This window comes from Pristiophorus japonicus, unplaced genomic scaffold (assembly GCF_044704955.1).
Source record: "Pristiophorus japonicus isolate sPriJap1 unplaced genomic scaffold, sPriJap1.hap1 HAP1_SCAFFOLD_104, whole genome shotgun sequence".
In the NCBI taxonomy this organism is placed as follows: Eukaryota; Metazoa; Chordata; class Chondrichthyes; family Pristiophoridae; genus Pristiophorus; species Pristiophorus japonicus.
Genome location: NW_027250691.1, coordinates 44,629 through 57,824, shown reverse-complemented (window position 1 = coordinate 57,824; position 13,196 = coordinate 44,629). Strand labels below are relative to the sequence as shown.

At 40.4% G+C, this 13,196-nt stretch overlaps 1 pseudogene; it reads right to left on the bottom strand.

Moving 5' to 3' along the window:
• Nucleotides 1-7,919: 7,919 nt before the first annotated feature.
• On the bottom strand, nucleotides 7,920-12,909 carry LOC139241323 (probable G-protein coupled receptor 139; annotated as a pseudogene).
• Between the last annotated feature and the right edge of the window lie 287 nt (nucleotides 12,910-13,196).

Genomic DNA, 13,196 nt, shown 5'->3' with positions numbered 1-13,196 from the left:
TTCTGCAGTTTGTGGAACAGTTCCTGCAGATTGGAGGGTGGCAAAAGTAACCCCACTATTTAAAAAATGTGGGAGAAGAAAACGGGCAACTACAGACCGGTTAGCATGACATTAGTAGTAGGGAAAATGCTGGAGTCTATAATAAAGGATGTGATAATTGCATACTTAGATAATATCAACGGGATTAAACAAAGTCAACATGGATTTATGAAATGAAAATAATCATGTTTCATAAACCTACTGGAGTTATTTGGGAATGTAACAGATAGAATAGATAAGGGAAAACCAAAGGATATAGTGTATTTGGAATTTCAGATGGTCTTTGAAAAACTCCCACGTAAGTGATTAGTGTGCAACATAGGATTGATGACAATGTTTTGGCATGGATTGTAAATTGGTCAATGACAGGAAACAGAGAGTATGAGCAAACGTGTCTTTTTCAGGGGGGCGTGCAGTGACTAGTTGGGTAACACAGAGATCAGTGCTTGTGTCCCAGCTATTCACAATATATATCAATGACTTCGATGAGGGAACCAAATGCATTATTTTAAAGTTTGCTGACGACATAAAACTACGTGGGATTTTGAGTTGTGAGGAACATGCAAAGACGTTGCAAGTCGATTGAGATAGGTTTAGTGCGTGGGCAAACACATGACAGATGCAATATAACGTGGATAAAATAAAGGTTATCCACTTTGTTATGAAAAGCATCAGGACCAATATTATTTAAATGCTGATGGCTTGGGAAGTGTCGATGTACAGAGAGACCTGGGTGTCCTTGTACACGAGTAATCGAAAGCAAACATGCAGGTGCAGCCAGCACTTAAGAAGGTAAATGGTATGTTGACCTTCATTGCAAGAGGATTTGAGCGCAGGATCATTGATGTTTTACTGCAGTTATACAGAGCCTTCGTGAGACCGCTCCTAGATTATTGTATGAAGTTTTCGTCTCCTTACCTAAGAAAGGATATACTTGCCAGAGAGGGAGTGAAACGAAGGTTCACCAGACTGATTCCAGGGATGGCAGGACTGTCATATGAGGAGAGATTGGGTTGACTGGGCCAAAATTCACTAGAGTTTAGAAGAATGAGAGGGGATCTCATTGAAACGTATATCATTCTGACTGGTTTGGATGAACTGGATGCGGAGAGTATGTTTCCGCTGGCTGGGTAGTCAAGACAAGGGTTCACAGTCTCAGGTTCTGGGGTAGGAACTTTTGCACCGAGATGATGAAAAGAAATCACTCAAAAATGGTGAACCTGTGGAATTTTCTACCAAAGAAGGCTGTGGATGTCAAGTCACTGAATATATTGAGCAGGGAGCTGAATAGATTTCTAGAAACAAAAGGCATCAAGGTGTTTCTGGAAAAAGCGGTTTTGTGGCAGAGGATCAGCTATAATATTTTAAATGGCAGTGCAGGAAGACGGGCCGAATGGCCTACTACTGCTCCTATTTTATATGTTTCCAGAAGCACACACCCTACAGAGCAAGAATCAAAATCAGACCCACAGCAGAGCCAAAACCAGTTTCCAGCACCATGGATTTTTCTAAATGTCATGAATGTTCACGTTGGAACAAAGCTATCAAACAGCTTCTACAAAGAATCAAGAATCTGCCGCTTGAGGGAGGACAACAAATGTCTCTGGACAACTAGCCTATCTAAAGTGAGCTCCAGAATAAACGTTGTAATTTCAATGATTGAGGTGGCATCACAGAATGTTGCAGCACAGACGTAGCTGAAGCGGCCCATGGTGCCCGAGCCGGCTCTTTGAAAGAGCTATCCAATTTTTCCCATTCTCCTGTCCCTTCCTATTTGCTCTGCAATTTCGATTTTGTTGTTGTCTGTCAGTTAACGTTTGAAAGTTCCTCTTGAATCTGCCTTCGCAATCCTTTCAGGCAGCACTTTCCAGATCGTAACAACTCGATTCAACTCGCTATATCAAAGAACATCTCATCTTCGCCGTGGTTCTGTTGCCAAACGACTTTAATCTGTATGCATTGGTTACTCACAATCCTGCCTATGGAAACAGTTTCTCCTTATCTAGCCGTTGAAGACCTTTCATAATTTTGAACTGTTCTATTAATTCCTCCATATCCTTCTCTGCTCGAAGGTGTACCATTCCATATAACATCATTGAGCGTTTCTAAAACTCACGATCATTGTTCAGCGATTAATTAGTTTTGCGCATTTACGAAAACATTGCTCAGTTACTGACACATTGTCTCACAGTGTATTCTGAATTAAAAACAGTAATGCAGTGCCACAGAAGAAAGCTATCAATAAGTTGGCAGGGGTTTGTCATGCAGGTGATGTCACAGTGCACCTTGATAAATATGGTGTTGTGCAAACTCAATGTATTAATCGAGTTTGGTCGATGTATTAATTGCCTCATTAATTGATACCGTCATTGGATTTTAACCATGGTTCTGGAACCTCTCGAGTGTTTAATTATTCTCGTTGGCAGCAAAAATATTAGAGACAGTGTGGAAATTAATCAGTTCGATTATGTTAGTTTCATTCTGAATGATCACTGAGTCAAATGTGGAGAGAAACAGATGAGCTAAAGTTTTAGGTGCGGGTCTTGGTCAGGACATTCGGCTCGCTACCCAGACGTCGACAGACTTCCTGTTTGTTTCCAACATCTGACCCTTCTGTGCTTTTCGCTTGCAGGGTTAAAATTACCTTTTACAAAATATAGTCAGCTGAAATGCTATTGCTTCACAGTCTCTCCTTTATCCTAGATGTTGAGGAGATCCGTGAAGAAGTATAGGACAAAACTAGTGAATCGAACCTTTAATCGGTATTGTAGAAGTTAAGTCATTCGATGTTTACTGCATTCGTTCTTCCTTCAGTACATGAATAAATAGCAAACAATTGATTGGAAACTCTTTGACTGGTAGCGATATTTGTCCGTGGCAACATCAGCTGCCTCTTTTATGCCCGGCCTGATAGTCAGCTCTATTTCAGACAATGGCGATGGATCTCATGTGCTTCATATACCGGGGGAACGATCCGATATCGTCCGATTTGGGCCACAAGCCGAGACGAATTTCAAAGCCAATGCACCTGAATATTGGGCGGGGTGTAAACCGTACGGCTGACGCGTTCCATCCATGGCGAATTGATACATCTGAATGTCATTTTTGCACCTGTTCTAATCATAGAAACATAGCAATTTATGGCACAGAAGGAGGCCATTCGGCCTATGTTTACTGCGCAGGCCTCAGAAAACCCTATTCAGGCTAAACTTACTTCGAAGCACTTTTTCTATAGCCCTGTGCGTTACAGCAGTTTAAATGCATATACAAGCACTCGTTTTAACTGATTAGGTGTGCTGCCTCTACCACTTTTCTGGCAGTGCGTTCCAGACCCCGTCACCCTCCAGGCGAAAAATATTCCCCTCCACTCCGCTCCAAACATTCTACAAATGACACTAAATATATGTACCTGGTTATTGACCTCTCTGCTACGGGAAAAATGTCATCTCTATCCATTGTGTCTGGACTACTCATAACTTTTTACATATCAACAAACCTTCCCCGGTCTGCTCTGTTCCAAATAAAAGAAACCCAGCCTATCGAATCATAGCAAAATATTTACAGTCCTGGCAAATCATTTATAATCTCTGTAACCTCTCTCACACAATCACATCTTTCCTGTATTGTGGAAACCAAAACGTCGCGAGATACTCTTGCTGTATTGTGTTAAACCATTCAAGCATAACCTCCCTGCTCTTTACATCTATGAATCGGCTAATTAAAAAACATATATATATCACATGTGCCTTCTTATGCAACTTTCCACTGTCCTGCTACATTCAGGAGTATATTGACATGAACTCCAAGGTCTCTGCGTTCCACTGCACTTCTCAGTATTTGTGTATTTCCTTGTCAGCCTTCCCCAAATGCATTATCGCAAACTTCTCCGGATTTCATTTCATTTACAACGTTTCTGCCCAGCTCATCATTCCTCTGTATCTTCCCCTGCAGTTCACAGCTTTCTTCCTCAATATTAACCGCAAAGCCAAATTCTGCATCATTTGCAAACTTGATTATGCCTACTACTTCGAAATCTAAATCACTGCTATGGCGGAACCACATTGGAAACAGCCTTGCATTCGCAACAACACGCGCCGATCATTAACCTTTGCTTCCTGCCACTGAGTGAATGTTGGATCCAACATACGTTTCCTTTCATCCGGTGGTCTTTTAATTTTCTGACCTGTTTATCATGTATATCCTTGTCAAAAGCCTTACTGAAAACATGTATACTACATCAAATGCACTACGCTGATTGAAACTACTCGATATCTTCTCAAAAGATTCAATCACGTTAGTCAGATGCGACCTTGCCTTAATATTACGTATTAAATGCCATTCATCAAACAATGTATTTCTAAATTGAGTGGATTTTTTACAATAATATTGCCAACACCGAGATTATTCTGACTGTCATATAATGGCTGGGTAGACCCCTTCTTCCAGTTTAAAATACTTCCTTCTCTGTCCTTAAATAAAATAGCTGATGCAGCCTACAAATGAAACAGAAACACATTTAACTGGGATCGGATGAACAAAATAACACTTTGAATCGCAGTTACCTCTTACAGCTATATTTGCAAGATAACTCCGATCTGATGTTACCGCTTTCCCCGCACTTCCGCTTCATGCAGACAGGTATAATTTCCTCCTTTGGTGTGGTCTATATTCCTGATGGTGATGGTGACAGATTTGCTCCCTGCAGCTGCAAGCTGGCAATCCATGTAATTTGCTTCTCCTTGTCTGTAAAAGCAACATGTGAGGTCAGGAATGTCCCGGGGGATATTACACTGTAATCCACAGAAATAATTGTTTTGTGACGGCCTGTAAATGGAAACAAATAGTCGCGACAGTCGACTTCAAATGCAACACAAACTTACTTTGCGAACTGTAATATGAATGACCTACGCTTCGGTATACAGGACATAAATATGCAGATAACAGCAAAGAACAATTGGAGGTTAGTAACATACTGAAAGGCTTAAACTCCGGGACTGGAGTGGTGTCCTCCCGCAGGTCGGGGTAGCCGATTATTTTGCAGGGGCCAGAGCTCCAGCTCTTATACTCCTGCTGTACGAGGTCGGTGCGGCAGAGCTAGTTGCCTGACCCTTGCAAAAGAATAAAGCACCGGCTCAAACTCGTGCCGTCGCTGATGTGCAACGGTCAGCAGATATAAAAAGAATCCACGCACAGGCATCTTCCACTCGTGGACTTCACATCTGGAATAACGGAACCTTCATTTAAATATCTGCGAACTCCTTCCCTTTGGTGTGGAATCATGTCAAACTCGCTCGAGGGACAGCCAGTGATGATGAGTAACATACAGGGGGAGAACATGCACGGATTCAAAAATTGGGCTGACATATGGATAATTAAATGTCACAGAGAAAAGTGTGAAATGAGGGGTTTTAGAAGGCAGGATGAGGAGCAATAAACTAAACGAAATATAAACCAATTTTACACGGGGTGCATGCTCAGGGAGACATGCACATGTCTTCTAAGATGGCGGGAAAAGTTCAAAAGGCTGTTATGTAAAATTTGTAAATAAATGGATAGAATATAAAAGCAAGTAAGATATGCTAAATCTTTTCAAAAATCACTTTATTTAACCCTGATGGAATTTTGTGTCCAGCGCAGGTCGTCATACTTGAGGAAGCATGTCATGGACAAAGAGATGGTACCGCGGAGATTGACAAGAAGTGTACCAGGGATTTGAGATTTCAATTCTGTGGCGAGACGGGAGAAGTTGATCTTTCCTCCTCAGATCAGAGAAGGATGGTCGGAGATTTAAAAGAAGCGAATAAAATCACGAATAGCTGCGATTGAGCAAAAATAGAGAAACTGCTTTCTGTGCCAAATAGTTGGTAACTGGACAATACAGATTTAAGGTAACTAGCAACAGAACCAGAGGGGAGAAGGTGTGGTTTTACACAGTAAGTTCTTATCGTCTGTAATGTACTGCAATGAAAGTGTAGTGTAACCTTGAAAATGTAATTGTATAAATACTCAAGGGAAATATGTGAAAGGATACGGTTCAAAGGCAGCTTAATGAGATGAATATGAAAGCTTTTCTAAGAGCCAGCACAAGTAAAATGGGCCCGAACAGTCATCCTCTGTGTTGTATCGCTCTACGATTATACGATCAGTGGTGAGGTTGGCAGTAAAGGATCAGTTTGCGTGTCCAGGATTAAATAAAGTTTTGTTGATATAAGGGGGATTTTCTCCATATACCAAGAGCGATGAATATATAGATTAACAGTCGCTGCTCTCCTCCATTAACCCGCGATTGTGACCATGTCCTGCTCGCTGAGCTGGGAATCTAAACAGTTACTTTGAATGGAGGTTTCATGTTTGCATCGGTACCACCCTAAATCAGCTGGGGATTTATTTCCAAAACAAAATGTAGAGCAAAATGTCACTTCAGGGGAAAAATAGTAAGATTTGTATTTACAGCGCACCGTTCAAGCCCTTAGGAAGTCCCAACGCGCTTTAAAGGCAATGATGTGTTATTTGAAGTGCATTCACTGATGCAATGTAGGAAACGCGGCAACTAATTTGCAAACAGCAAGCTCCCAGAAACAGCTATATGATAATGACCAGATCATCAGTTTTTTTTAATGAAGCTGGTTGAGTGATTAATATTGGTCAGGTCTCCGGGGATATGTCCCCTGTACTTATTCAATCTTTTCCATCCACTTCAGCGTGCAGGCGGGGCCTTCAGTTGCCTAAGAACTCATGTTTAGAGTGGAAGCAAGTCTTCCTCGATTCCGAGGGACTGCCTATGATGTTGGATGGTGGAACAGTCTCGAAAGGCTCAAGAAATTAACCCTGTTCCTATGTTGGGTGTTCTGTCAGTCGTTATATAAATTAAGCAAATTCCATTCTAAGGGGATAAATGTTCATAATCTACCCATGATGTAAACATTGTATGCAACATGTATTTTTTCAAAATAGAATATCTAACCTGCTGCTCCCGTGGTGCTTCCACTTACCCATCAACAGCGACGTCTATGAAATGTATCAACATGATTTGAATTATATCCTCTTGATGGGAAAGGGTGCAGAAGAGTATATTGAAAGCCCATATGCATAGACTTTCGTATTGTAAGGACTATGCTCCTACGGAGTTAGTGCATTTTTTCATGGTGATAATGTTGCAGTGTCAATGCAGCCAGTGTGAGGGGGATTCGCCTGTGGATACTCTGTTGATGAGAATCCGCCCAAACCAACGTTGCCTTTTCTGGAGTCCCGCTTGATGTGGGCATTCCACTGAGACTGAAGCTACGCAGCTCAGTGTTCGAAGTGAAGACGCCAATTCATGTATCGGGACCAGGCACGATTACATACACATTTCAGGTCCTCTGTCATAAGGCGGAACTTCAGTTAGTAAAGTGGGGCCCTAGAGCGCTCCTGACAGAGTGCTACATCACGATCTGCCTTGGCAATTTAATCAGCTAATTAAATGAGTTTTGAGACTCTAGTGCCATGTCGACTTGAAGGAGGTGGCCCTAACGCACGCCACATCCTGCATACTAAAATATTATTAATCTGCTTCCTGTGTCAGCAATTCCTTCGTCGACATACATATTTCTCTCTTTTTCCTTGTCAAATTCTCCCAGTTTACATTCAGTAAACCCACAACTCCTGTCCACATGTTGCAGTAGATCAATAAATATTCAGATTAGCTGGTTTCTGACAACACCAATGGGTAGCAGTAATGTTGGTGGGAGGAAAAGTCTATCGATTGAAATCCACCAGTGTGCTTGAATTTAAAAAAAGCTCATATCCATCATTCATCCTCGGGCCTATTACTTACCCAAGCAGCCATTCCAAATAAAATAAAAGTGACCTTGATTGAAAAAATATTGCTTTTGATGCTTTTATTTAAGTAATTTTCCATTTAGAGTAAACAGATATTTCATCCCACTCTTCAACTCCTCTCTGAATTTAGTCTGGGTTAATCCATAGATACACGTATTTGTACAAGCAGAAAGAAGCTGCAGCATGAATCCAACCTGCTGAACCCGATACAGCGGAGTATTGAGGTATTTGTCGATATAATTATAGTTTTCCACTAACCAATTTAGCGAATACACTACATATATCATCCACAAAAGTATGAAATTACCAGATAGAGTAAACAGCAATATCATGGATTTTTTCCGGTTCTCCATCTTTTGGTCATTCTGATCCTGACCATTGTTCCGGAGACCCCTGCGGATTCTATTTGCCGCTATAATGTGTCTGACCGTTAGTGCATTGAACGAAACAATTAAACAGATCGGTACTAAAGGGGTTATAATACTATCAATCCACTCATATGCGCTCCAAAAAGGCGAATTATAGTGCTTTCATTCGAAAAACAAAACCAGGGAACTTGGTCAATTATAATTTTAGGCTGGAATGTAAAGTAAAAGGGGATACATCTAATAGGGCTAACCACGCACACGCCTCCTAAACCACAGTCGCAGTTCTCTGCGTGCAATATTTCGTTCTGAGCTTCTGACAGCAAATGGCTATAAAGCGATCAAAGGTGAAAGCAACCGTAAACCATACCGAACAATCAATGGATGCAATGCACAACACAACCAACACAGAGCATACAGGAGTGATGGACAAGAAATTAACAGGAAAATACATAATATTAATGCGATTCAGAATTACATCAGTGACAACAACAAATAGATCGGCCGCTGCCATTCCCACCAGATAGCGAGTGATGCATTTGGAGAGACCACACTTTCTGCGGGAGAGTATCACAATCGCCACCATGTTAACTTGAAGAAATAGGAATACAAAATTTAGTTTAGACTCTGCCAATATGTTCTGTTTACCACAATCTCGTGTCAATTGCTGCTAGGTTTTTGGTCTGTGCCGTTGGTAAATGACTATTTCGCTCGTAGCCCACGCATGTTTCATATTATGAAAATAATAGCAAAATTGGACAACCACAAAATAGAGAAATTTATATAATGCATTTTTCAATGAGCCGCATAGAAGAGCATGGTGAAATTCATTGGAGACTAAGAAAGGTTGGATTCAAATGGATTGCAATATTAAAAATAAATAAAACATGTAAAGAATGGAAAGTTCACAGTGATGAGCTATGCAATAAAATTTAGAGAGCCATAATAAATTGAGTGGCTTATACAATATTTTTTCCATGGCTAGCTTTGTGAATTAAAGTAAAACCACAAATCAATAATGACCTCTAAAATAATCTTGTTGGCGGATGAAATGACACAATAGAATTGAATAACGAATCGCCAGGTTTCAAGAAAGGCAACTCCTTTAACAGTCGGACAATCATTAAGGATTATGAGATTACTCTAAATGTAAGATATAAAGTATCACAATGCAAGAAGGGATTCAGTGATGAACATAACGTAAGAGTCAACTGTAGACAATCAATGACAAATTGAATATTTATGCTCGGAATATAATGATAATGATTTTGGAAGTTGCATGTACAGTGTGAAATAAAACAGCTGTAACAAATACTAATTTGAGATAAGGAGTTATGTTAAAAACAAGAGAGATAACGTGGAATTGTGAGATTATATACCGGGAAGTTTAAAAAGTGCAAATTAGGAAGAATCCAGGATAAAGTGCTGCAAAATATCAGTCGGGCGTGCACCTTCATGTACAGGAGAGGAGATAAAGTTTGGACTGCAGACCCTTGCTCAGATCATTGACGATAAGAATGTTTATATGAGGTGTATTCAAACGTCATTGAATTGAGAGGACAGTGAAGAACACTAAAATAAATAAATCCAAGAAAGGTTTAGCAGCTGACAGTAAGGAGACAACTGAAACACGAATACCTGTAATGGTTTTGGAAAGTACAAGAAATATCACAAATATATGCAGTAAATTCAGGGATTCATTCATTAAAGTAAAACACACAGTAAAACAGAAGTAGCATATTGACTTGAGAGATTGCAATGAAATAAAAATATAAAAGCAACAGGTACTTAAAATAATTAGAACATAGAATGATGAAATTATGGAAACATCAACTATTGATATAAGACATTATATCAAAAAGGAAATAAAATATTATCATGAAATAATGAGTTGAGATGTCACGTTAAAAGTGAAATAATAGCAGTACAAATAAAAAGGAAGATCAGCCGTGCGAATATCGGGTTTCTGATCCGCATCATCTGATTTCCACGGCAGTCGACTTTGCATTTCAGCCCTTTAGCAATAATCATGTGCAAGGCCCAATATACACATCTGCGGAGTTATTAATCCTCTAGAAATTCGGTAATGCCGCAGTTGGGCGTTAAATATTAAAAAGTGGAAAAATTTGTACTAGACTTAAATCAATCGCTCTAAGCGGTATTTAGTTTTGGCAGACCAAGTGGAAAGTGGAGTGCTAATTCAAGCACCAATCTTCTCTTAGGGTTATAACGTGCGAGAGAGGGGAGGCCGCAAAGAACACTAAACCATGACGAGCACAGTGCTAACGGCATGTGAAGCTGTGTCCAACGCATAATGGAAAGCCCAATGATGTTGCATCAGCTAGTTGTCCACCAGCTCTGTTTTGAAGGCGACCGGCATGACTCACATTATCGTCGTGAACACTTCTACAAAGTGAAGGGCTTGGACACCTTGCACGACTGAGACAGGAAAAACTTTGCACAGGCACCAGACGAGTGCAAATAATAAAGTGTAGTCGAGCTGAACAGCAGATCCTTTAATTACTGCTCGCCTATTGGCCATCCGGATTTGTAACGCATCCTCTCGCTGTCAACTTCGGAGTGCATTGATACTGCAGGGTGCGCGAGTTAATGTTCTATCCAGGGCACTAATGGAGCACTGCGCACTTTATGACATCACAATATGCGAATTACCAGAGGCACAGGTACGATGAGTTAGCGCAAGTGCTAATTCGGCACCGAGGTTTGCGTGTGTTGCTGCATTCACCGCAACCAATCACTAAACAATTAGCTTCCTGACAGGAGGCGCTAACCTATCGCTTTTCCAGCTCAATTAACTTAAATAACATTATTTTCGTGGAGTTTTGTGTTGGTTGCAAACTTTACGTGCAACTATATGGTTCAGCTGCACTACTTCTTCTTCAGGTAAAGAATTGGTCTGGCATATACAGTCAACAGCGACGCAAAGGCAATCATTGTTGGTCCCGAAGACAGCTGCACAAAACCATCTTGCGATCTCTCTGACGACGTGCAAGTCAGATCAGTGCAGAATGGGGGGAACACCCAAATGAGAACTGTCGTGACATCAACAATCTGTCTGAGCAGACAATCAAAATCCATAATTCTCACCGACCAGCAAACAGGATGTGGCGATTTTGCTTTTATTCAGACAGTTTAAAAATGTTGTTGGCAACAGAATAAATATTGAGGTTCTCGCATGGGACAAGGTAAAACTGATATAAATACTAGCAATAATTTAAAAAATGTATATTTTTAAGTTTAATAATAATTGTTATTTTCATTGTTATGCAAAACTTTGATCACGCTACAAATCCAAATTAATTTTCCAAGAGCATAACTTTTCTTTAGCTGGCAATAGGCGATTACACCCCAGTTACCTTATTGCAACAAGGCGATATGTTAATCTTTCGTTTAACAGCGAGATTAGACAGAAAAGACAAGTCTTGGTTAGTTAGACTTTCCCTGCTTACAGTGTAACCAGGCTAATGGAGGTGGAGAAGGGGCGGGGCTCAGCAAAGCCTGTGTAAAATAGTGAATATGTGACTACAAATTCAGGATTTTCTTGTTTGATGCATATGCCCTTAATCATGATCAAGTGGTCAGGTTCAAAGGGATAATAACTGTGGATGATTTTAGTTCGCCATCTTAATCACAACAAATTCCAGGCCAATAGCACATATTCCACGCAATACTCGCAGCAGGGCGACTCAATCGTTCCATGGTACCTCATGGCAGGAACAAGGGAGTGGCTTTTACAGCCCGAGGGCAACACAATTGATAATATAACAAGCTATCATGTTAATGAAGAAATATGTGAACACAACTGGAATGGGGTCTATGAGGTTATTCTTCCATCAAGTTCTAGAATCAGATTTGTTTCATTGTGATACGATTCAGTGCAACTTGAATATTGGTGACAATTTCACCTTCAAAGACTTTAACTGAGCAAGTGAAGAGCAGGATGCGACTGTAGCGAATATATGTAACATCCCACTTTTATGCAGAGACAAATTAACTGATGAACAAAGTGAACCTTATGAGTTAGGAAACTGGAAACTACTTTCTGCTGCAATGTTAATTGCGACCCTTTTGTCCCCAATCGTCCTCGCATGTACAACTTAATTAAAATCATGACAGTAAACCAACATGTCCCAAAGCGTTTCTGTACTATTTCTGATCAGATGTCTATGTCTATTTTAGATGGAAAATTCCACAATGCACATGAGATTAGGCTAATTCGGCAATATTGCTTCTGCCAAATACTCAGCAAACGTTAACCTTTCGACAAAGAAGTGCATTTGATTCTAGAAATGGCTCTAGGGCGATTCGCAAAATGGGCGGTAACGGATCGTCCACCCGTTATAGATAGTAACTTTGACTGCACGTGGGACCGAATAGCTGATGCTGCCACCAACGGGCACCCGATCCTCTACCGCCCGTTTTGAACCACTGCCCGAGATGGATTTATTGGCCTGCACATTTCGATGATCCAGTTCAATGTAAGCTGTACAGAAAATAATTTGTAACAAAGGTGTCGCTGGGCTGGCCACCCTACAGGAACAGTAATCATCACATAGGGCGTTACAATATGACTAACTGGATGTAATATCTTACCGGTGACACCAAAGACTGCAAGCATAGGGTAGTAGATTCGTTCGATTCGATATATTAGTGGATATCCCATTTTCCGCGAGAAACAGCGATATCTGTGCTGCTAATCAGAAGGCTGCAAAATGATCAAATATTAAGATTAGTTCAAAGGAAATTGACTGATATACGAGAGAACCTCCATGCAGCTAATTCGCGGGAATGTGCCACACGTTATGTTAGTTACATTGGCTCGAACAACTAGATTCATTAACCACTTAATGTTCTACTTTTATTGAGCAATACAAATAGCTTTATGAGTATTCAGACACATACGATAACATATTGTTTCCAATTTATTCACAATAAATAAAAATACAACTG